This window comes from Castor canadensis, chromosome 2 (genome assembly GCF_047511655.1).
Source record: "Castor canadensis chromosome 2, mCasCan1.hap1v2, whole genome shotgun sequence".
Lineage (NCBI taxonomy): Eukaryota > Metazoa > Chordata > Mammalia > Rodentia > Castoridae > Castor > Castor canadensis.
The window spans coordinates 15,123,217-15,146,156 of NC_133387.1; the positions used below are offsets into that span (position 1 = coordinate 15,123,217).

A 22,940-nucleotide genomic window follows, 5' to 3' on the forward strand; every position below is an offset into this window, starting at 1 on the left:
GCATAAAACACCCCACCTCCACCATCTCCCGAAAACTTTTTCTTTTTTTCTCTAAACACCTCTACCCTTTCCCCACCCCAGCATTTGTCTCCACTTGTATTTAAGCCTCTTCCAAATGCAAGCAATGGTGGCTGGCTTCCTTGCCATAGAAATCTCCGAGTAAACAGCTTGTTTTTCCTCGTTTCCACAGACTCTTCTCAACTTGGAAATGTTCCTGCAGGTGTTGTTTTGCTACAGTTCCACTAGGTGGCACCATTCGCTTTGATGTGCAGCCAAAGCTTCCCGAGGGGAAAGCCAGGTAAAGCAGTTCTGGCTGGGCTTCTTTTCTTAAACCCAAGGACTGTGATTTTAGTATCTCCCACGGAACATTGTCACATGGTGGATGTGACCTGGGGCAAGTACTAGTCCCAGTATCCTGGGGAGAGGGAGGTTGGGGATTGGCTGGCTGAGACTCTCAGCCTCTGCACTTTTGACATTCTGTGGGGTGGGGGTGACAACTGTCCTGCACATTGTAGGACATTTAGCAGCATCTCTGGCCTCTACCCACTCAATGCCAGAAACTCCTCTTTCTTAATCTGTTTGGGCTGCTATAACAAAACACTATAAGCTGGTGCCATGGAAATTGCAAACATTGGGTGCTCAAGGGGTAGAGCATCTGCCCGGGCCCTGAGTTCAAATCCTATACTACCAAAATTTTTTTTTAAAAGACAAAAAGAAATTTGGTGTGGCAGAGTAGCTCAGGTAATAGAGTGCCTGCTTAGCAAGCACAAATTACTTGGGTTTTATACTTGGGGTAAAACAAAACCCTTTTAACTGCAAAACATTTATTTCTCACAGTTCTGGAGGGTGAGAAGTCCAAGATTAAGGCGTCAGCAGATTTGGTGTCTAGTGAGGGCCTGCTTCCAGTTGCAGTCTGCTGACCTCCCACTGTCCTCCCGTGGTGGGAAGAGGGGAAGAAAGCTCTCTAGGTACACTAATCCCAAAGACACTACTCCTAGTAGCAACATTTTGGGGTTAGGATTTCAATATAAGAATTTGAGGGGAACACAAACTTTCAGATCAGAGCATCCCCTCTTTCCCAACTGTGACATAAAATATGTCTTCAGATGTCCCTGGAGGAGCAAAGTCCATGTGTGAGAACCACTGGGCTGAGCCCCTTGCAGAGGACAGTTCTCTGCTGAGACCCTTCCCCATCTCCACCCACTTTCTCACTACAGAATCAATGAGAAGGGAAGCCCTGCCCACACCTGCCTCACTTCCACTTCTTTGCCCTCAGTGACAGAGGGTCTCACCTCAAAAACACCTGGAGATGCCTGACATGAAAGTTCAAGCCTATAATCCCAGCTACTGAAGAGAAAGAGCCAGGAGGATCAAGGTCCAAGACCGGCCTAGGGAAAACTCGAGATCCTATCTTAAAAGTGAACAAAAGTGAAAGGTTTTGGGGTGTGACCCAAGTGGTAGAGTGCAACTCGAAGCCCTGAGTTTGACCCCCTCAGGACCTCCAAAAAGAAACCAAACAGAGCTGCTCATTCCTGGGCCCTTCCTGGACCTCTGCTTGTGGATTCTTACGGTTAAGACTAGAATCTGTCTTTTTTTTTTTTCCCCTCCTTCTTTTATCCCACAAGCCCAAGAGAAGCTTGGCCCCATCCCACCCCAGGTCCTGCTTGGTACACCTGCAATTTGCTGCTAAGAGCCAGGCGTGAAAATTCTGCTGGGGCTGGGAGTACACCGCAGCAGTAGGGTGTCTGCCTATCAGGCATGAGGCCGGGGCTCTCTCCCCAGCACCACCAAAAAAAAACCAAAAAAACAAAACTGGGTCTAGCAATGCCCATACACTCAGAGAGCAGAAAATATCAGAAGTTACACTGAAAGAAGTGAGAGGAAGAGGCTAATGTTGCCCAGGCCTTCCTCCCTTTGTCTTTTCAGCTCTTTAGTTGCATTGTGTCTGTTACTTCTTCCCATGAGAAGTTCCCCTCTGGTTCCTGGGCCTGTGCTAACACAGGGGCCAGTCTCCTCCCTTCCTTGGACGTGGGGAACCTGGGTGTGCCCATCTCTGAGGTCCCTGTGGGTCTGGTATGCTGTGCCCCACCATGCTGTGCATCCCTGAGCCCTGTAACCTCTCTGTTCTAAAGCCAAACTGGGTTGGTATTGTCTTTGGAGGGTCAACATTTCACGCTGCCTGAGCAATTCTTGGTGGCTGTGGGCAAGGAAGACAACCCCTTTTTGACTTTTTTCTTTATCTGTAAAAGAGATTAGTATCAGAACTGACCTCCTAGGCCATTTCTGTGAAGGTTTTTTTTTTTTTTGGTAGCACTGATGTTTAAAGTCAGGGCCTCATGCTTGCTAGGCAGGTGCTCTACCATTTGAACCCCTCCACCAGCCCCTCTGTGGAGCTTTACTATTACCTGGCTCCTACTCAGAAGTAGAGTGGGAATTTGAACCCTTCTGCCTACCTGACAAGGCTGGGGCCGGGAGTCCTGAGGGCCTGTCCAGCCTCATCTCCCCAGGATCATGAGAACATCTCAGCTTGACCTCTGGGCTAACAGCCGCTTATCTTCCAGTCCCAGCACAAGAGGTAGGAGGCACCGGCTCACCCCAAGAGAGACAAAGGACAAAGCCATCTCTACCCAAGGACGGCCTCCTGCAACCAGGCAAGAGAAAGGAGCCCTAGAGCCTCAGTCTGGGCTCTGCGCTCTCTTCCCTTGCCACCTTCTCACTCCCGTTCTGGATCTCCAGGATTACAGTTGACTGGGACCAAGACCAAGCCACACATGGGACTGAGGTTTGGGTGGGAAGCCTGACTTGATTTTGTTTCCTTGGAAGGATGCAGCCAGGTGGTTGTAGTGGGACCAGAAGGAACTCATGTCCATCTGTCCCCAGACGGGGGGGCTAGGCCGAGAATGGAACTGGCAATGAGAAGAGAAAGGCCAAGTGGAGGCAGCCTCCTAAGAAGGACAGAGTAGCTGCCTAGGAAACACTACAAGGGAACTGGGACTGCTTTCTGGGTTGGCTTCGTGGGCTCTGAGTTCCCAGGGTTCTTGGTCTTCAGGTGGGCAGGGCACAGAGTAGTTTCAGCCAATGGTGTGTCAAGGTAGGGCTGTGCACTTTCCCCTGCCCTTAAGATAAGTTCCTTCTTTGCTCTAGTTTATCCAAATGTCACAGGCCTAAAAACAGATATATGTTCCTTCTCCCGCACCAGCTTTCTAGTTACTAAATAACCAAACCTCTTGCCCATCACCTACTGTGTATACCTTTCACCTGTGCACGGGCAGGCAGGTGGCAATGAGGCAGAACAGGGGTCCTGCAAGGCAAATGCCCAGAAGGAAAAGATCCCAGTGACCCAAACCAAGGAAGCAGATCTCGGGATGGAGTTGTCAGGGATGCCCTAAGGAACTACATGACCTGTACCTTCCAGAAGGGGGAGCCATAACAAAGGCATGACCGGAGGCTGTTTCAGGAATCTCCCAGAGTAGCTGGCACTGGCCACAATCAATGCCAGCGTGCCTGTGGTGTAACAAAAGGAACCAGGGTTGAGAGACAGGCCTGGGTCTGTGTGACCTCAAATAAGACACATAACCTCTTGGGATTTGGTTTTCCTAATTGTTCAAGGGTGTGAGAAAGATGTGCTGACAAAAAATTTGTAAAAGTGCCTAGAACAAGCCAGGCACTGGTGGCTCACATCTGTAATCCTAGCTTACTTGGGAGGCTGATTGGGGGGATCACAGTTTGAGGCCAGCCCAGGGAAATAGTTTGTAATACCAAAAATGGACTGGAGATGTGGCTCAAGTGGTAGAGCACCTGCTTTGCAAGCTCAAAGCCCTGAATTGAAACCCAGTCACACACACACACATACACAAGACAGAGAGAGAGAGAGAGAGAGAGAGAGAGAGAGAGAGAGAGAGAGAGAGAGAGAGAGAAGGAGGAGGAGGAGTGCTTAGCACCCAAAAGTAAGCTCAGTGAAAATGAGCCTTTGAGGACAATGTCCAAATGCTGTTTCTCAGGCTCCACCCCATCTGTATGGAGCTGGGGGCTAGTCTGCTCAGGCCCCCAGGCTCTGTCACTTCTGTCACCCTGGCTGATGGCTGAGATGAAGTGAGTTGCTGTCTGCTTTGCTGCCCGCTGCTGTCTGGCCAATGGTTCTGGACCTGGGGAGCGGGGGTGGGGGGGTGGGGGGGTGGAGGGGGCAGGTGAGGGGAGTGTGACCTCAGTGGGGGAGAAGAAAAACTGCCTGCTTCTCCATCTTCAACGTAACACACCTGTGTCCATGGAAAGACGAGCAAGTGGAGGTTAGAAAAAGAGTAACAAATGGATAAGTCCTCCCCATGGGTCAGGCACAGCATTAAACCCTTCGTTTGGTTATCTGATGTAGTCCTCCCAAGGATGCTATGAGAAATTTATAAAGGTCACTATTTTTGCCTTATAGGTGAAGATGCTGGGACCCTGAAGCCAAGCACCCATTCCAGAGCTGGATTTGACCATCCAATCCCAAACTTGTCATCTTCAAAAGGACACTGAAGAGGAGGAAGTGACACCTGTTCTGCAGTGGTCCTTGGCCTCTCTGCCTTGGGGGAGGAGCAGGGATAAGGCTCAGAAGGAAAGTCAACTCATCCTCACCCTCTCCTCTCCTGACTTGGGCCAGGCATTACCATCAGCCCTCGAAATTTGAGGGCTCCACAGATACAGGCTCTAATTCAACCAATCGTGGACAGAGAATATTTGAACATACACACAACTGAATGTGTGCAACCTTTTCTGTTGTTCCCCAAACAATAGAGTCTTACAACTATTGAAAACAGTTTTTACCTTGGATTAGGTATGAGAAATAATTGAATCTAGAGATGATTTAAAGCATTCAGGAGAATGTGTGTAGCTTATATACAGTGCTACACCATTTTCTACAAAAGACTTGGACATTCAGCATTCTGTCTCAGAGGCAGGGAACCAGTCCTGAAGCTAGTCTCCTGCAGATACTAAGGACTGACTGTACTTCTTACACTTGGCCTCATTTGCAACCTGGAGAGAAATTGAGGACAGACAGGGAGGGTAGGGGGGTACATTGCTGTTGGAGAAGTCAGTGTCATGAACTGGCAGGAGAGAGGACCCATGAGAGGGTCTTCAAAGCTCAGCAAAGAGTGCCCACCTTTGAGGGATACCCCACCTTCCAGAGATGAAGATCCAGTGCTTGGGAGGGACCAGAGGTACCATCAGCTGAGAGAACCCCTGGAATCAACAGGGACAGGGCCACACAAGAATGGAGAAGAGAGAGCAAGTTGTGAGCTCCTGTCATGGTGACAGAGTCATTGTCACCAATTGTCACAGCCAGGTCTGAGAAGCAGTGGGGTAGGGACTGCAAGACAAGCAGAGATATAAATTAGAAAAGCAGAGACCAGTATCATTTTTCAGAATATGACCCACAGAGGGGCAGCAGGTGTATTTTCCTTTCAAGTTAGTGCCCAGAATTCAAAGATGAAGTTGTGGAGGCCTGTGGCCTAGGAGTTGTCACTAATGAGGAGCTCCCCACCCCACTCATCATGCACACTTACGATGTGATGAGCAATTTGGAAGCCACAAACTCAAAGACTACTGGGCTATTTTGTGCCTTGGCTGGTGGTGGGCTGGGGGAAGCATCGAGCTGCACCCTTAGCTCCATTCTCGTTGCACTTTGCCAGTCTGCTGCCACCTTGTACCCGCGGCACTGGGAGCAGTTAGTGAAGCCAAGCTTCTGATCTTTATTTAGAAAGTGCAAGCTTAAAATGATGCTTCTGCAAGCAAAATGATCATTTAAATGGTAACACTTTAAAAAGAATGCTTACAGCTTTGTAAATTTCCGTGAGAGTCTGCTGGGCTTTGTGGTAAGGACAGCCTAAGGAAAGGCTTCAAAATACAGAGTGAGCAAACCTGCCAGCTATGAAGGAGGTGGGTTTGAGCAAGTCCCTCAAATCTTATGTGCCTGGCCTCGGTGGTGTCTGAAGTTCTTCCTCCTCCTCCCTCTTTTTTTTTTCTGAAGACAGGGTCTCACTATGTAGCCCAGTCTAACCTCAAGCTCTAGACATTCCTGCCTCAGCCTTCTGAGTGCTGGGATTACAGATGCACCACCACACCTGGCTTGACATTCCCCTTTATATTCAGTTCTCTCTCTCTCTCTCTCTCTCTCTCTCTCTCTCTCTCTCTCTCTCTCTCTCTCTTTTTCTTTCCAGAGCTCCCCTTTTGTACAGCAAGGTCTCTCTTCTCTTTTGTCCTCCTTGCCCAAACTTTACACCCCTTGGCTGTCCCCAGGAGCATGGATCAAACCTTCTGGAGGCCCCTTGCCTATACACAAGAATGGCTTAGCCAGGCACTGGGATCCCGCCTATAATCCTAGCTACTTGGCTGAGATTGAGAAGATTGAGTTGTGAGACCCCAGTCGCTGGGGCTCAAGTGATAGAGCGCCTGCTTTCCAAGCACCAACCCCTGATTTCAAACCCAGTCTCTCTCTCTCTCTCTCTCTCTCTCTCTCTCTCTCTCTCTCTCTCTCTCTCTCTCTCTCTCTCTCACACACACACACACACACACACAATGGCTTTCCTCAGTACAGAGACTGGCCTGGAGCCTGCCTCCAACACCTGCAAATCACTATTACCTGCCTACCTCCCTTTCATCTGGCCCCCACTGCCTATAGCATAAGACCCAAATTCTGTTCAGGCGGTTTGCAATCCAGCCAGGCCTACCGATCTGACCCCATTCACTACTCCCTCCTTAGCTGTTCCTCTTAGCGACGTGGATCCAACCTCCCCTCAACTCTAGGCTTGCTTTCCTCCCATCACACTGTCTTTCCTCTCCTCCCCTTGTCTTCACCTGGCCAATCAAGGATGCAGGGAACTTCCTCAAATGTCCTGGTCCCTCGTCCCGCTCCCCGCCCCGCCCCCCCCAATTTTCTGACCGCCCTCCTGCAGCCAAGGGCATTTTCACGTGTACTTCGATTTGGCAGTCCTAAAGCCTGCACTTTGTGTGCCTTGATTGTGATTGTGTGTCTGTGGGGACAGAGGGCACCTGAAGTCACTGCTCTGGGAGCTTTTCCTGACCACCTCCTCCTGAGAGAGTCTGGGAGCCCATCTATGGGGCTCTGGGCCCTTAGGCCCTTCCCAGCCCTCAATGCCTGTTTCTACCCCTGCCTGGGGCAAGGGTGGTGTCCGATTCTACCTAGGGGTCCCAGCCTGATCCCATACTGCGAACCGCCTGGAGCAAAGCGAGGGCAGGGAGTGTGACCTCCCGTTCCCTGGCGTCTAAGTCCAGGTCTGGGCTCCAGACTGAGCGCATCACGCAAATGGGTGGCCGGCCCGGGGGGAACGGAGAATCCACGCGGTGGTCTTCAGCACAGAAAGGGTTAAGCCACCATCTCCCGTCACCCCCGAAAGGCGAGGGGGCGAGTCCGGCAGAAGGTCCTGTTTACCGCGGCTCCCCTCGGCGGCGGGCCCTGGGAGAGGGGTTGCCGTGGCAACCGGCGGGGCGCCCGCCAGCTGCGGATTAGCTCACTGGAGCCGGGGCGGGATGGGTCGGGAGGAGGGGGCGCGCGTCACGGCAGATCGTCGCCGCGCCGCGCCGCGAGAGGAAGAGGAAGGGGCAGCCTGGCCCGTCTGCTCTCGGCTGGCCGCGGGAGGGGCGGCCGAGCGGAGCGCGCCGCCGAGGCCGGGGGTGGCGGGGACCCGACGGGAGCGCGCGCGGCGGGGACCCGAGGGGCTCGCGGGCGGCCGGGGGAGGCCGCGCGGACAAAGGCGCGGAGGGCTGCGGGCCATGGCGCCCCGAGCCCCCGCCGCCGCCCGCCCCGCGCCGCCCGCCACCTCGGCGCGCCGGGCCGTCCCGGAGATGCGCCCCGGAGCCCGCGGAGCCGCCGCCCGCGGGGAGGTACGTTGTGACCCGGGGTGCGGGGCGAGCTGGGGGGACAGAAGAGAGCACACGCGGAGTGCAGGGGTTGGGGAGAAGAGGGAGGAAACGGCTCGGGCTGCCCTGACCCGGAGTTGGATAGCGGATCTGCGCAGACCCCAGACAGGACTCCCTGCAGACGACCTTGGGGACGCGGAGGGAGGCGCCGTCCTGCGACGCGCTGCAGCCGGGCCCGCGGGATTTGTGCAGAGTGCGATTCCGACCTCCTTCCCGGGTCGGGATGATTTCCTGGGTTGAGCCGGGGAGCCGCGATCCCGAGCCTCGGAGACCAGTAAAAACAGGGCAGAGTCCCGCCCTGTGCCGCGCGCGGGCCCCGGGGAGCTTGAGTGTGTGTACACGCGGGTGGGGGGAGAGCCACACGGCGGAACAGCTCCCCACCACCACCACATACACACTCTCCAAGTCAGAATTTGCAGTCTTGGGAAGGGAGGAAGGTGGAGAAGATTTCTCCCACTTTTCCCCAAGGATGGAGTTGGGAGCAGATGGAGCCCAGGGAAAGTTTCTTAACAACACAGGATATGATCGTGGTTGAGGGTCACAGAGATCTGCACTCAGACCACCGAGCAGAGTCAAACTCTCGTGGAATCCTGTCACGAGGAGCCGGGACAGGAAGTGCAGCCACCTTGCTTTAGCCAACTGGGGAAGGAGCGGGCTGACTTCTGGCTGCTGCAGATGGCTTTGGGAACATGACTTGAACGCCCCAGATGATATTCGTCGATAATGAGGTGGGGCAAGAGTTTACAACAGGCACTCCACAGTACTTTGTTATGAAATGTTTGCGCCCTCAGTGGTTATGCATAAAAGAAAAGATCAAATTCTATCTCCTTGCAATATCAAACACACCCAAAGAATGAAATAGAAAAGTTTTGGGAGTGGGCAGCTTAGGATAGGAGCGGAATTCCAAGAGGAAATCCAGGGCAAATTGAGACTGTTTTTGAGGCAGGGCAATGAAGAGGCCTGCAGAGGTGCTGCCTGCAGTCCTTTATTCTGGAAGCCCTGAACCCTGCTTAGGCCATGTCTTCATTCACGTATACAACTCTGTGGGCTGTGGAGCAGGGACACAGAAATGAAGAAGACCTCCCTTCCTCTAGGAAGTGGCCTGACCTGGCTGTGAGTGCTTGCTTACTGTAGAGCCATGGGGACCTAGTGGCAAGGTCCCCAGCTCAGGGAAGGCCCACAGAGAGGTGACACTAGAAACTTCCTTACCAAGTAAATAAACCATTTCTAGCAGAAGGAACAGCATATACAAAGTCACTGAGAGAAGGGAGAGCCCCAGGGGCTGAAGTGTGGAGGGGTGTGTGCACATGTGTGTATGCACGTGTGTGTGTGTGTGTGTGTGTGTGTGTGTGTGCACCCCTGCATGGGGAGAGGTGAGGCAAGGCGGGGCAAGGAAGGATCTGGGAGGAGGAGGAGTTCCCCAAGGCAGAAGGGATGCATCAGCTTCAAGTCTTAGAAACCAGTCTGGTCATGGGGTGGAGGCCTGGAGGTCAATGACACTGAGGCTTTGCAGCGCCCTGGCCAGAGTTACTTCGGAGCAGGTGATGGCTGTGATAAGGCCGAGGGAGAGGACAGAAGGATTCCAGAGGCCAAGAGGTAGGCGCTGGCCGTGGGTTTGGGCACAGGGTGAGGTAACTTAGACTAAAACCCGGTACAAAAACTGCTGAGGAGAAAAAGCAAAAGAAGTGGACATTTTGAACGGCTTTCACAGAGCAGATTACAACACTTGGACAATGGGTTTGGCCTGGGTTTTCTGGCAGTTTAGGAATAAACAAAAATACACTGGATTGCGTGGTTTTGGATTTGGAACAACAGAAAGCATACAAATGAATTTTCAGAACAAAAATTTTTCCTGGAATTGAACTCATCTGGGAGTTTCTCTGGGAGGACTTTATGTAAAGACTAGAGGGTGATGTAGAAAAAAAAAGTCTTCCTTGTATAAGCAAACAAACAAAAAACCCCAGATAAGATTAAAAAAAAAAAAAGAAAGAAAGAAAAGAAAAGAAAACCTTCATTGTCAGAGTTACAGAAGATGGAAGCACTTTCACATGACTGTCTTTCTATATCAGCTTTTTCTCAAGGCTGAGTGTCTGCTTGGTGCATGGACAGTCGTGGCACAGGGCTGCTAGGGCCAGTGGAATCCTACAGGGGGGACGCTCTGGTCCTTGGTGCCTCAAGTGGAGGAAGAAGTGAGGCTGACTTCTTCAGTGCAGAGGGCAAAGCATCCAACATGCCCCGCCATGGAGGGAGAAGGAGGCATATTACAGACTGGGGTGGACAAGGGCCTGACGGGGCCTGACATGTTGGTATCCAGGCATCCAGGAATCCTGTCCATGGGAAGTGGGAGCAGCATTTTAGGGTTCCATTACTATAGGCAAGTCCTCTCCCTGGGGAGGCTGAGGGTGAGAATATAGTTGGCTACAGCTTGGGGAAGGAGTGAGCAGAGAGATGGGAGGACCTGTGGTCTTGGCACAGATTTCCCAGTAGCCCCCTCCCTTTGGTGTCTGCAGAAGACAGAGAACCTGCAGAATCTCTGTCTTGCCAGTGTGCCCTCTCAGCTTTATGCCATTTTCAGACAATAATGACTGTCTTTAATTTACATTGAGTAAATATGAGATTCCTTCCCCTATCATAGTCCTTAATCCCTTTAACTTGGGATGCATGTCAGAATTTACACTTAGATTCCAGGGAGGAAGATCTTGGTTTGTTTTTGTTTGTTTTTTTTTTTTGCGGGGGGGGGGGGCATGTAGGGATTGGAAGCCCAACCCTGGGCCTCATACATGCTAGACAAGCACTCTATCACTGAGCTACATTCTCAGCCCTAAGGAAGGGGATTTTTAAAATAACTGATGCCTGGGCCCCACCCTAGACCAATTAAAGCAAAATCACTGAGAGTAAGCACCAGGCATCAGTATTTGTTAAGGTCTCCAGACAGTTTTAAGTTTTGAGAGTGGCCACTTTAACAGTCACTGAGGGCTCATCAAGGGAGGGACAGAAACCTCAGATCTGGGGACACACACCATAGGCTGCTGTACTTAGTGGCCCAGCTGACCTTGCAAGGGCCTCTGTCCCACAGTCTCTGGCCGCTCACCCCGAGGTCTTTGCAGTCCTCTTGTGTTCCTCGGGCAGTTACTGTGATGAAAACTGAGGTCAGGGGTTCCTTCCCTGGCATTGCCCTGGTGTTGGTGTTTCTTGGAGAGATTCTGGTGAAACTGCCTTTCCATGGGCAGTTGTTGCACACCCTTTCAAGCTATGGCCCCTCACTGTCCTCACAGCTGCCTTTCACCCCACATTCCTGCTCCTCTGTGGGCTCTAGGGACCCGGCCCTGGGCCCAGCTGTCAGCCTCACATGTCCAGGCATGGACCCTTCCACCACTAGAACCAGCTGGCATCCTCAAAATTCATAGACTCCCCTGAGCTGGCCTGCAGTGTCCCCCATGTTGGTCACCCAGCAGAAAGCTTGCCAGGCCCATCTGCCCCCTTAATAATAGGAAGCAAGTGACAGTTCTCTACCTGATACTCGGTATCAGACTGATGTTTAGCCTGATGTTAAAAATCAGTGTCTGATCATATTCTGTCAGTTGTTGGTTGGCCTGGAAGTTAGGCTCTTTACCATCTGGGACCCACAACTGCTGCTTTCTCTTTGGCTTTCCCCCGATACTTTTGTCCTTGGCTTGCAGTCAGGTAGGGCCAAAAGAGAAGTAAGCCTGAGACCCCCTTTGCTAACTGCTGAACTGTGGAAAACCAACTTATCGGTTTCCCCTGGCCTCAGGGAAGGAAGAGGTGAGTCATCCTTGCAGTAAGCTCAGGGAAGAGGCCAGCTGCCTTCAGTGGCCAGGATCCATGAAGCTCCAGGCTCCCCTTCAGAAGGGAGTGAGAGGGGCCTGGAGGTGTGTCTCAGTTGGTAGAGTCCCTGTCTGGTGAGTGTGCAAGGCCATGAGTTCAAACCCCAGTGCCACCAAAAAAAAAAAAAAAAAAAAAAAAACCACAAAAAGCAGAAGGGAGTGGGAGCAAGGATGGAGCTGGAGAGTAGGGCCAGAACAGGGAGCCCCAAAGCCCTGTGACCAAGACCATGACTGTGACTGCTCTGTTTGTGATGCCCAGAGCCCTTCCATGGGCTGTGGGGACTTACTCAGGGACTTGTCAGACCAGTTCACATAGACAGTCAAATGCATTTCCTTTGCTCTTTTTTTTTTGGTAGCACTAGGGTTTGAACTCAGGGCTTCACACTTACAAAGCAGGCGTTGCACCACTTGAGCCACACCTCCAGTCCATTTTGCTCTGGTGATTTTGAAGATGGGGGTTGCTCAGACTATTTGACCAGGCTATCATTGAACTGAGGTCCTCCTGATCTCAGCCTCCCAAGTAGCTAGGATTATAGGCGTGAACCACCAGTGCCCAGCTCCTTTTCTTATTTTGCTTTCTTAAAAAGTGTATTTGCAATTTTAATATGAATTTCGTGTGTATATATTTATACATAAACTATGAAAGCTACGTTTGTTGTAAAACATTTAAATATGTGAAAGAATATTGAGGACAAGTGAAGGTTTACACCATGCTGTCCCCTGCCTCAGAGACTGTCACTGCTTGGTGTATTTACCAGATTCTCCCAGATCCTTTTCCTTTGCAGACATTTGCTTACAAAAATGGGAGCATTTCTGCACATGCTATCATAGCATAACAACATTTATTATTATGGAATTACTCCATATAATATATATTCAGCTTGCTCTTTTTTAACAGCTGCCTGGGGTTCTTTGAATGGATTGAATTAATTTGCTTAACAAATGATCAATTTAGGGACAATTGATTGTTTCCAATTTTAGTTCCTACAAGTCCTAACCAGCGCTGGTCCCAATGTTTCTAGAAGCTAAATCCCTAAAAGTGGAATTGCTCTATTAAAATAGATTCAAGCCAAATACCTACTGGGTAACATTTGTGCCTGAAGGTTACTTTGAAAGTGAGATTCTGATACTCAGTCTTAAAATAATTATAAAAGCATTACCCCTCTCTTCTGTAATCTAAGTATCCCCACATCAGTTACCCCACTGAATTTATATGAATGTCTGTTTAAGTTTATATGAAAATTAAAATTCCTAGTGCAAGCCAGGTGCCAGTGGCTCACGCCTGTAATCCTAGCTGCTCAGGAGACAGAGGAGGATTGCAGTTTGAAGCCAAACCATCCCTAAAAAGGGCTAGTGCAGTGGCTCAAGGTGCAGGCCCTGAGTTCAAACCCCAGTACTACCACAAAAAAAATAAAAAGTATAGCGCAGCACATTCATAGAGACAATTTACTATTTTGAGGTTTGTTAAATGTGAGTTTCTAAGAAATTTTAGAAATTTAGAATGTATTTTTAATACATTGTTATCCAACAAGCTGTCCCAATTTCATCTCTTGCTGTTGGTTTCGTGTTGTCATAACTTTGATCACACCTAATCCCATCTCCACATACTGTATGGGTGGAGTGGGTGACAAGAAACAGCCAGCCCAAGATGGGAATGGTAGTTTACACCTGTAATCCGAGACTCAGAGAACTGAGACACTTCCTCATACTTCTCTGCTCTCAGAAGAGAGGTGCAGTAAGGGTCAAATTTGATTTGGGTGAGAATTCTCTGTGAATCCATGGTGGGTCCACAGATCATGGTAACCCTGGCTGGAATGGCACTGAGGGTGTGACTCAGTGGTGGGAGAGCACTAACCTAGCATGCCCGAGGTCCTGCACTGCAAAAAGAGAAAGAACTTCACAAACTGGGACTGTTTCAAAAGTGAAAAGAAAAATGACCTTTCTAGCCGGGCACTGGTGGCTCACGCCTGTAATCCTAGCTACTCAGGAGGCAGGGATCAGGAAGATCACGGTTCCAAGCCAGCCTGAGCAAATAGTTCTTGAGATTTATCTTGAAAAACCCATCACAAAAAAGGGGTGGTGGAGTGGCTCAAGGTATGGATCCTGAGTTCAAACCCAGTACTGCAAAAATAAACAAATAAATAAATAAGCTTTCATTTTTAAGAGATGAGGGTCTGTGTAGCCCAGGCTGAAGTTGAACTCCTGAGCTCAAGGGATTCTCTTGCCTGGGCCTCTTGAGTAGCTGGGACTACAGACACGTACCACAATGCCCAGCATAAATAAAAATGATTTGCTAAGTGATGTTCAGCAGGCTGAACCTGGACTGTCCTGCAGACTGCACCTTGTGGTCATGCTGACAAAGGCCGAGAGTTGGGAACCTCCATCCATTCCCTGTGCTGGGCCAGGTGTGAAAGCAAGGTGGATGACTTGGAACCATCCCTCTCTCTCCCGACCTCCCTTAGCCTCTAGAGTCAGAGTCTGGTCCAGAGAAGAACAGGGGGCAGGCAGGTAGCCTGGGTTTACATGAGAATTTGTTCCCTCTCAGTGAGGCAGAGGTGTGGGTTCTCCTGTCTCTGTCCCTCCCAGCTCACCAGGAAGAAGTAGTAACTGACCACATTTCCTGTGACAGCACGGGAGAAAGATGCTTCTGTCATTTTGTGTTTCTCACGCCCCTGGGAAATATAGTCCACACCTCCCCAGATGGCCAAGCAGGGTGGCTGCTGTATGGGATCCTCGTTGGCCAGGGAAGAAGCAGATGCTGTGTTTCCTGCGACACAGACCTCACATCCCCTGTGTGGAGGGACACTGGACTCTGCAGAGCAGGCTGGGGTGGTGGCCGGGAGGACAGAAGGGAGCTTTGAGAAGCAGCTGGTCCCATGCTCTGGGCTACTTTGCCAGGTCAATGTTTCTGGCTCCCTGGGACTCAGTGGGATGGAGAGATTCCCTAAGGAATCCTCCGAGCTGCAGGTGAGGCTTGTTACAGGAAGTGTGTGGTCATCTAGTCCCAAGGATAACTTGGCATCTTGCTGTGACTGTCACCCTTTACATCTGGTCCACTTCACTGTGGGTGTTTGTAACAATCAGCAAATATGCACAAGCTCCCAGGACATCAAAGGGGGACCAGTGAACTCTGTTTACCCCACCCCTTAGTTGACTGGAGCACATAATGGGGTGGGAAGACATCAGGGAGAAGAGAACAAGCCGCTTGATGCCCCACAAAACATCCACATTGCTGGAGGAGATTCCAGCACCTCAGGAACCCTAGAGACCCTCTCCTCCCAGGCTTCCCTGAACATTGGACAGCCAAGCTTCCTGTCCTGCTGAGTGCAGAGAGATAGGAAAGGGGACAAGGAGGCTACTTCTAGGTACACACACAACTTGGGGTTCAGGCTACCAATTTACTGGAGGAAAAAGGAGAACCATGAGAGAGACACTGCAAATCTGCAAATGGAAGAGTCCCAGAGGCTGGACTCTTCCTAGGGCCTGTATTACAGGTGTGCATCACCACACCTGGCAGTAGTCCATGTTCTGATGTTAGTAACACAGAACTTTAGACTGGGCAAGTTTTTGTTGTTGGAGGTTGAACTCAGGGCCTCCAACTTGCTAGGGGAGCTCTAGCAAGAGAGCTTCTTGAGCCAGGCCCTCCCAGGCTTTTTGTTTTTATTTTACTTTTTTGTTTGTTTGCTTGCTTTTATTTCTTTTTTTGTGTTTTGCAGTACGGAGGTTTGAACTCAGGGTCTACACCTTGAGCCAGTCCTAGTCCTTTTTTGTGCTGGGATTTTTTGAGATAGGGCCTGGAATCACAATCCTCCTGATCTCTGCCTCCTGAGTAGCAAGGATTACAGGCATGAGCTACTGGCACCCGGCTCTTATTTTGATTTTGAGATAGGGCCTCACTAACTTTGCCTTGGCTGGCCTCAACCTTGAGGTACTCCTATCTCTGCCTCCTGAGTAGTTGGGATTACAGGCATGCACCACCCTCCCTGGCTGAGACTGGGCAAACTATAAAGAAAAGAAGCTTATTTGGACCAGAACCATAAGTTCTGGTCCAAAGTTGAGGGGCCGGATCTGCAGATATCCTTTCTGTTGGCAAAGTCCTGAGGTGGTGTAGAATATTACCTGGCCAGAGACAGAGAGCACGAGAGACCTAGCCAAACTGGCTTTTTTAGCAGACTCACTGCCCAGATAACCATTAACCCTTTAATTTCTGAACGGACTAGCTCAGTCATGAGAGCAGCCCTAACTGCCTCTTAAAGGGCCCACCTGGTCTTACCTCTTACTAGCTCAGAATGGGGATTAGATTTCCACATGGATTTCGGAGGGAACTAGACCTTCGTTTGAAGCAACTCGTGACTCCTCTGACTTTCTAAATTGCCTTGTCAGTGTGTATTTGTTTCATAACATGTAACACTGTAGCTCAAATTCAGTCCTTGCCCAGTCTCACACTGTGTGCTTTGTTCAGCACACAGGTGCCCCCCCGGACCCATCTCATCTTTTTGTCTTCCACTGCTGTTTGGTTGACTGGGTTTATATCCTATCTCTAGGTTGAGGACAGGGATCATTACTTATACTTGTGGATTCCCGAAGCACCTCACACAGAGACTGTTCAGTTTGTTGGTTAATCTGTTTTTGTTTTTGTTTTTTTAATACTGGGACTTGAACTCAGGGCCTCACACTTGCTAGGTAGGTGCTCTACTGCTTGAGACACTCTTCCAGCTCGTTGATTAATCTTATTGATTAGTTTCAAATCCATTCATACAGGCTCAGATTAACTAAATGAAATCGTAGGCAAAAGATCATTTCCCATACCTTGAAACTCAATTAAACAAAAACGAACACATTTGCAGGCGTTGCACAACTTCTGAGTACAAAACACCAGGCACAGATAGCAAACAAACAGAAATAAGGCCTCGGCTCCTGAGAAGCAGGAAAATAGCATGGGAGGAGGGAGACCAGGAGAGCAGGCTTCGTTGATCCCAGGGTGGCCTCCTCCTTGCTCTCACCCTGGCCTTGGAGCCAATAAGGCTGAGGATAGCACTGCCCTGGGGACCCGGGTCTGCTACAAAGGGAAGGGGTCAGTTCCCTGAGTAACTTCAAAACCAACTTTTGCAGACTATGTGTGACACAGTCATATGTTTGAGAGAGAGTGTGTGTGTGTGTGTGTGTCTTTTTTGTTTGTGTTTTGCAGTATGGGGATTTGAATTTAGGGCATTGTGCTTGCTACACAGATGCTCTGCCTCTTGAGCTACTCCCCCAACCCTTTTTGCCTCAATTATTTTTCAGGAAAGATCTTACTTTTTTTGTCTGAGCCAATCTGGACCAAGATCTTTCTACCCCTGCCTGGGTGACAGGAACTAAGAGAGGGCTTTTTCATTTGTTTCTTTTGCTTTGCTGTAATGGGGATAGAACTCAGGGCCCTCAGCATGCTAGGCAAGTGCCCTACCACCAAGGCCCACCCCAGCCCTGTTTGATTGCATTTTAGAGTTTTACTACACTTGTAACAAGAGAGACTGAGTAAGCAGCCCTCTGATGAGTTAAGGACACAGTACTATTAGTATCAATACAGGGTCCTATATATTTTTTTTCTTTGTGGTACTAGGGTTTGAACTCAGGGCCTACACCTTGAGCCACTCCACTACCCTTTTTTGTGTTGGGTTTTTTCAAGATAGGGTCTCGCAAACTATTTGCCTAAGTTGGCTTTGAACCTGATCCTCCTGATCTCTGCCTCCTGAGTAGCTAGGATTACAGGCCTGAGCCTCCAGCACCCAGCAGGGCCCTGTATTATTACTCATATTAGTACTACTTGGTCAGGTCAAGTTCATGTTGTAACAGCAGAAGACATCTGTGGAGAGCTCTATCATGACACGGCAGTGCTGAGCCCTTTATAGGCTTAGTCTCACTTCATCCTTTCCAGTCTTTCAGAGCAGGTGCTGCTGTCAGCACCCACAGGACCAAGGCTTAGGCAAGTAACTTGCCAAGGTCCCATAGCTCTTGGGGTTCATTGGAATTTGAATGTAGATCCGATTGTTTCCTAACTCTGCTTTAACCCCTGTGATATTTCATGTCTCTGGCCCCTTTCATAGAACTTGGGCGCAGCCTCCACTGGGCCCTCTTGTGCTGGCCCCGTGGACAGGGATGGGAGATGACGTCTTCCTCTAAGATCGCTGCCTTTTGTCCAAATGTGCTGGCTTCCGGCCAGGCCTGGAAAGTCTCTGCTCATGGAAAGAAAGAACAGAAGCCAGAAAAAAAGGGTGGGAAGAAGACTGAGGGGGAGGAAAGGAAGAGGAGGACAGGAAGGGGAGAGAGAGAGAGAGGAGGTGGGAAGGCGAGGAGTTTGTGGTCAGCACAGCTGGTGTGGGAGGTGGCTGCCAGGAAGCAAGTGGACGTGACCTTCAGGTGCATTCCACTCATGCAGCTATTTAGCAGTCTAGTGTGAGCATCCAGCCCTGGGAGGCACAGGCTCTAGAGCATTTAGGGTGTCCAGGGGCCAGGACATCACATAGGGTGGCCCATCCTCCCCTCCTCAGAGTTACTGTTTGGTCAGGCCAGGTTACGATGAACATCAGAAAACGTGCAAGGGAAGAAGTCACAAATTGGAAGTGTGAGAGTTACCCATGGGAGTGCAGGAGGTTGGCATGTCATGCCTTGGTGCCAAGGCACGCATGGTGGGCATGGTGGAGAGGAAGGAAGAAAAGGGCTGGTTGTTTTGGATCAAATCAGAACAAGTCACTGAGCCCTTCCACTGGGTCCGGGAGTGGAAGGTTGTACCCATCCCACTGCACATGTGCTAGGTATCCAGACTTCTGAGACTGACAACCTGGATTCATTCAGTATCCACGTACCTGTGGGAAAAGTGTATCCCTCCTGATCTTGGTTTCTATGTCTGTAGAGGGAGCACTAGTAGGCTTAGGGTGAAAATGGAAAGAAAGAACCATGTTGAATCTTGCCTAGCAAATAATGAGCACTCAATTGTGTTAGCCATTCATTCATCATTGTAGCTCAATTTGAGATGTCAAAACAAATATGTGAAGCCTCAAATAAAAAGTGTAAATAACATTTGAAGCCAACTATGGAAGAGATAACACAAGGTATGTATGTTAGATAATCGTGTGGAATTAAGAGTTAAGCTAGACTTGGGGAGAATGTAATAACACAAAATGTGGGAAAGCCACTGAGTAAGGGTAACAAAAGCTCAGGGTGGGAAAACTTTAGTTCGCTAAAACTGGGGGGTATTTAGCCAAGAAGACATTGTAGCTATTCTCTTTCCCATGATCTACTGGACATAGTATTTCAAACGTACATGTCAGCTGCAAAAAAGTTAATCACCAGATGCTGTGTCAATGGAGAGGTCCTCTGTTCAGTGTGGGGCTGGGGGTTTCTGTGACTGTGGCTCTGACTGCCTCCATCCATCCCTCCCCGTTTCTTTGGATTTCAGTCCCTGCTTCTCTCTCTGATTCTGTCTCTCTAAACCAGCTTCAGCCACTGCTTCATTTTCTTTAATCTACTAAAGCAGGCCTCTTTTCTATCCCTAGTGCAGGGCAGGGAGAAGCTCTGAACACTGCATTTATAAATACATATTTATATAAAACATAACAGGGGCTGGAGGTGTGGCTTAAGTGGTAGAGCACCTGCCTAACAAGCAAGAGGCTCTGAGTTCACCCCCCACCGCCCAATACCATGAAAAACAACAGAATTTTTTATTTTTGGTATTGCTGGGGATAGATCCCAGGACCTCCTACCTGCTAGGTAAGCCATCTACCACTGAGCTACACTCATCATTAGCCTTTTTTTTTTTAATCTCTCAACATCCTAGTATCAAAAAGCATTACTCACTTCTTTAACAAAAAACAACAAAAACCTCTCTGCTGACAAAGGTGAGGGAGCAGGAGAAAAAGCAGCCCCTTCAACAACAGTATGTAGCTCCTGGGCCACATTCTCCTGAGGGAGAGTCTGCAGAAACATCAGTCACCTGTGAATGAGCCCCGGATGGGGACCAGGAGCCTTGGGTTCCTGCCTCTGCCAGCCCTTCAGCTGAGGCTAGGAGAGCCACAAAAAAGTTAATCACCAGATGCTGTGTCAATGGAGAGGTCCAGTGATTTCCTGCTTGTCATCTTCCTGCATTCATGTTTGGGCTCATCTCCATGACAGGGGCTTTTCTAGCTTTCTTATTTATTTTTAAATTTATTTCTATTTTTATTTATTTATTTTGCCTAGCCTTTTTAAAGTTCCTCACTAGACTGAGACCTCTAAGGAGCACTTGTCATTTACAGGCTGGGTTCCCAGTGACCTACTGGTCACAAGAGAGAGCTGCTGAGGCAAGCAGGAGGATGTGGCAGGCTGGGTCAGCCAGTGCGGGCGCCACTCCCAACAGGGTCCTGGGAGAAGGGGCTCAGCATTTCCTGGAGCCAAACGACTCCCATAAATAGAGGGATGGGAAAAGGATGCAGTCATCCCATTCCTCCTGTCAGTTCCGCTCTTCTCCTCCCTAAGTCTATGCAGCCTCTTGCAAATGCTTTTCATCCACGAGTCCCTGCCCCTTCCTGGAAGTGGGGGAGGGGGGAGTGGGTAGGATGTGAGATCTGCTTTCTCATTCAGTGTACATCTAAAACAAGAACTAAAAAGGCACACGTGCCTTGCATTTGGTCATTTACCATACTAACCCCTCAATAGCCCACTTCAGTTTGTGCAGAGTTTTTCAGTAGGTTTTATTGGGAAGGAAGGAAACTTCTGGTATTGTAGCCTAATTAACTTCATCCAAGAGTTAAGCACATCTTCCTGTGGTAATACTGATAATACCTCTCCAGGTCCCCAGAAAACTTGGGTCTCTTGACATTGGCTTCACTAAGACTTCAGATGTCCTTGAACCACCAGTGTCATGAAGTCTCCTGGGGAGGAAAAGGGACACTTTTTTTTTTCAGTAGTGGGGTTTAAACTAAGGGCCTACACCTTGAGCCACTCCACCAACCCCCCCCCCCCGGTTTTTTTGTAAAGAGTTTTTGCAAGATAGGGTCTCCCGCACTATTTGCCCAGACTGGCTTTGAACCATGATCCTCCTGATCTCTGCCTTCTGACTAGCTAGGATTGCAGGGGTGAGCCACTGGTGGGCATTCCCAGCTGAAAAGGAACATCTTGACAGCTGCTCTTGTGTGACCTGAATATTACAGAAGATTATCAGAACACACTTACACCTCCTGTGGAGACTGGAGACAAATGAACGGACTCAGTTTCTTTTCTTTGGTGGGAGTGTGGTTTGAACACGGGGCAGGAGTCCGAGTTTGCTCAGCTTCGGCCATACAGATGCAGATTCGTGTTTAAACTCCCCCAGCCCCAACTTCCCCTTTCACTTTGGGGAAGTAGCTGAGCGTGGACTGAATGTGTCACCGCGCTAGTGGCGAGTCTCTGGGTCGTTTAAACAAAGGTATGAGGATACCTCATGGGACCTGTGAGCAGGAATGCAGCCCGGGCCCGTGGACTGGACCCAGGGTGGGCAGGCCGCCTTGTTACTGGTGTCCCGCTTCTTAAAGCTCGATGCTTCCGGTTCCGGTCACAAGGTTCTGCTCCCCAAGAACATCTGATTGGCCAGACTCGAGTCAGGCCTCCCTGAGACCCAATCACCGGTGACCTGGGGGGCGGGTCTGTAGCGCCAACGTGGCTGCCTTGTGGCCTGTTGCAGAACCCGCTGCCTGTGAGGTAGGCAAGTTCCTCGGTTGTGCCTGCTGTGTCTACTGCCTGTGCTTTGGTTCTTCAGCCACTCTGCAGTCTTCTTTCTTAGTCCCTGTGCTCACAGGAATCCTGATCCTCCCTAAATACTTGAATGTAATAGAAATTGTGAGGCAGGTACTGGTGTAGCAGGCACAGCAGGGGCTTTGTGGCTGGACACAGCTCATCTCAGGGATGCTGATCGTCAGCTGTGTGCCTCAGTTTCCCCTTCTGTGAAAGGGAGTTGACTTCCAGTACACTCGCCTGTCTGCCTTCTTTCCTCTCTTTCTTTCTCTGAGAAGTGTGCTCATCTGTCCAAACTCAAAAGAACGGACTCAGAGACACGGGAGTACAGAGAAAATGAGACTTTAATGGCCACCTTGCAAGGTTGAGTGCCTGAGACAGAGACCCCAGAAGCTGGGACAATAGAAATTATATTGTGCGTTGTGCAAGTCCCGCGCTGGTTCCTTATTGGCTGAGTACTATGGGGTTTTCACCTGTGGTCCCCTAATTCCTATTGGTTTATTTAAAACACACCTCTTGGGACTGGTCAGATCTTAGAGGTGGGCTTTAAGTGGTTATCTGCCTTTGTGGCAGGCAGGTATCCAAGAGGTAAGTGCTTTCTGGCTAACCCGTTCCCTCACCTATCATGATTTACCCCACCAGATGAAGTTTCCCTACCAGTTGCCCCTCCTCCAACATCCACAAGCTGATAAGCAAGTAAGAGGCTAGGGTTAAATGCCTTGAAAATGGACCATCACTGACTTTATTTCTAACATAACCATTTTATTGAGATACAAATTCAATACAATAAAAATTTATCCATTCAAAATGCACAATTTAATGGCTTTTTTCTTTTTCTTTTCTTTTTGGTGTTCCTAGAGTTGTGCAACCATCACCACAATTTTAGATTTTTTTTCACCATATAAAAGATACTTGGACCTCCTACCCTTTACACCTCTCCCCACTGTCCATCTCCTACCCCCACTCCCCAGTCTTTTTTTTTTTTTTTTACTCATGTGCATACAAGGCTTGGGTCATTGCTCCCCCCTGCCCCCACCCCCTCTCTTACCACCCACTCCACCCCCTCCTCTCCCCCCCACCCCCTCAATACCCGGCAGAAACTATTTTGCCCTTATCTCTAATTTTGTTGAAGAGAGAGTATAAGCAATAATAGGAAGGAACAAGGGTTTTTGCTGGTTGAGATAAGGATAGCTATACAGGGAGTTGACTCACATTAATTTCCTGTGCATGTGTGTTACCTTCTAGGTTAATTCTTTTTGATCTAACCTTTTCTCTAGTTCCTGGTCCCCTTTTCCTATTGGCCTCAGTTGCTTTTAAGGTATCTGCTTTAGTTTCTCTGCCTTAAGGACAACAAATGCTATCTAGTTTTTTGGGAGTCTTACCTATCCTCACCCCTCCCTTGTGTGCTCTGGCTTTTATCATGTGCTCAAAGTCCAATCCCCTTGTTGTGTTTGC

The 22,940-nt window shown here is 49.6% G+C and overlaps 1 protein-coding gene and 1 long non-coding RNA gene across 9 annotated transcripts in view; both read left to right on the top strand.

Annotated features, from left to right (window-relative positions):
* LOC141419269 (uncharacterized) overlaps positions 1 to 4,793 on the top strand; it is a 16,141-nt gene extending 11,348 nt beyond the window's left edge. For 3 of the 5 annotated variants that reach the window (XR_012444054.1, XR_012444052.1, XR_012444050.1), the window contains exons 2-4: positions 191 to 298; positions 1,218 to 2,651; positions 4,424 to 4,793. This is a non-coding gene — a long non-coding RNA (uncharacterized lncRNA). The remainder of the gene's footprint in view (positions 1 to 190; positions 299 to 1,217; positions 2,652 to 4,423) is intronic. The other 2 variants (XR_012444053.1, XR_012444051.1) reach the window with 1 other exon arrangement.
* A 3,004-nt stretch (positions 4,794 to 7,797) lies between these two features.
* Dennd2a (DENN domain containing 2A) overlaps positions 7,798 to 22,940 on the top strand; it is a 96,429-nt gene continuing 81,286 nt past the window's right edge. For 3 of the 4 annotated variants that reach the window (XM_074062032.1, XM_074062053.1, XM_074062058.1), the window contains exon 1: positions 7,798 to 7,881. The gene's annotated coding sequence lies outside the window, so the exon portion shown is untranslated. Of the gene's footprint in view, positions 7,882 to 7,977; positions 9,514 to 22,940 lie in introns of those variants that run through there. The other variant, XM_074062039.1, reaches the window with a different exon arrangement.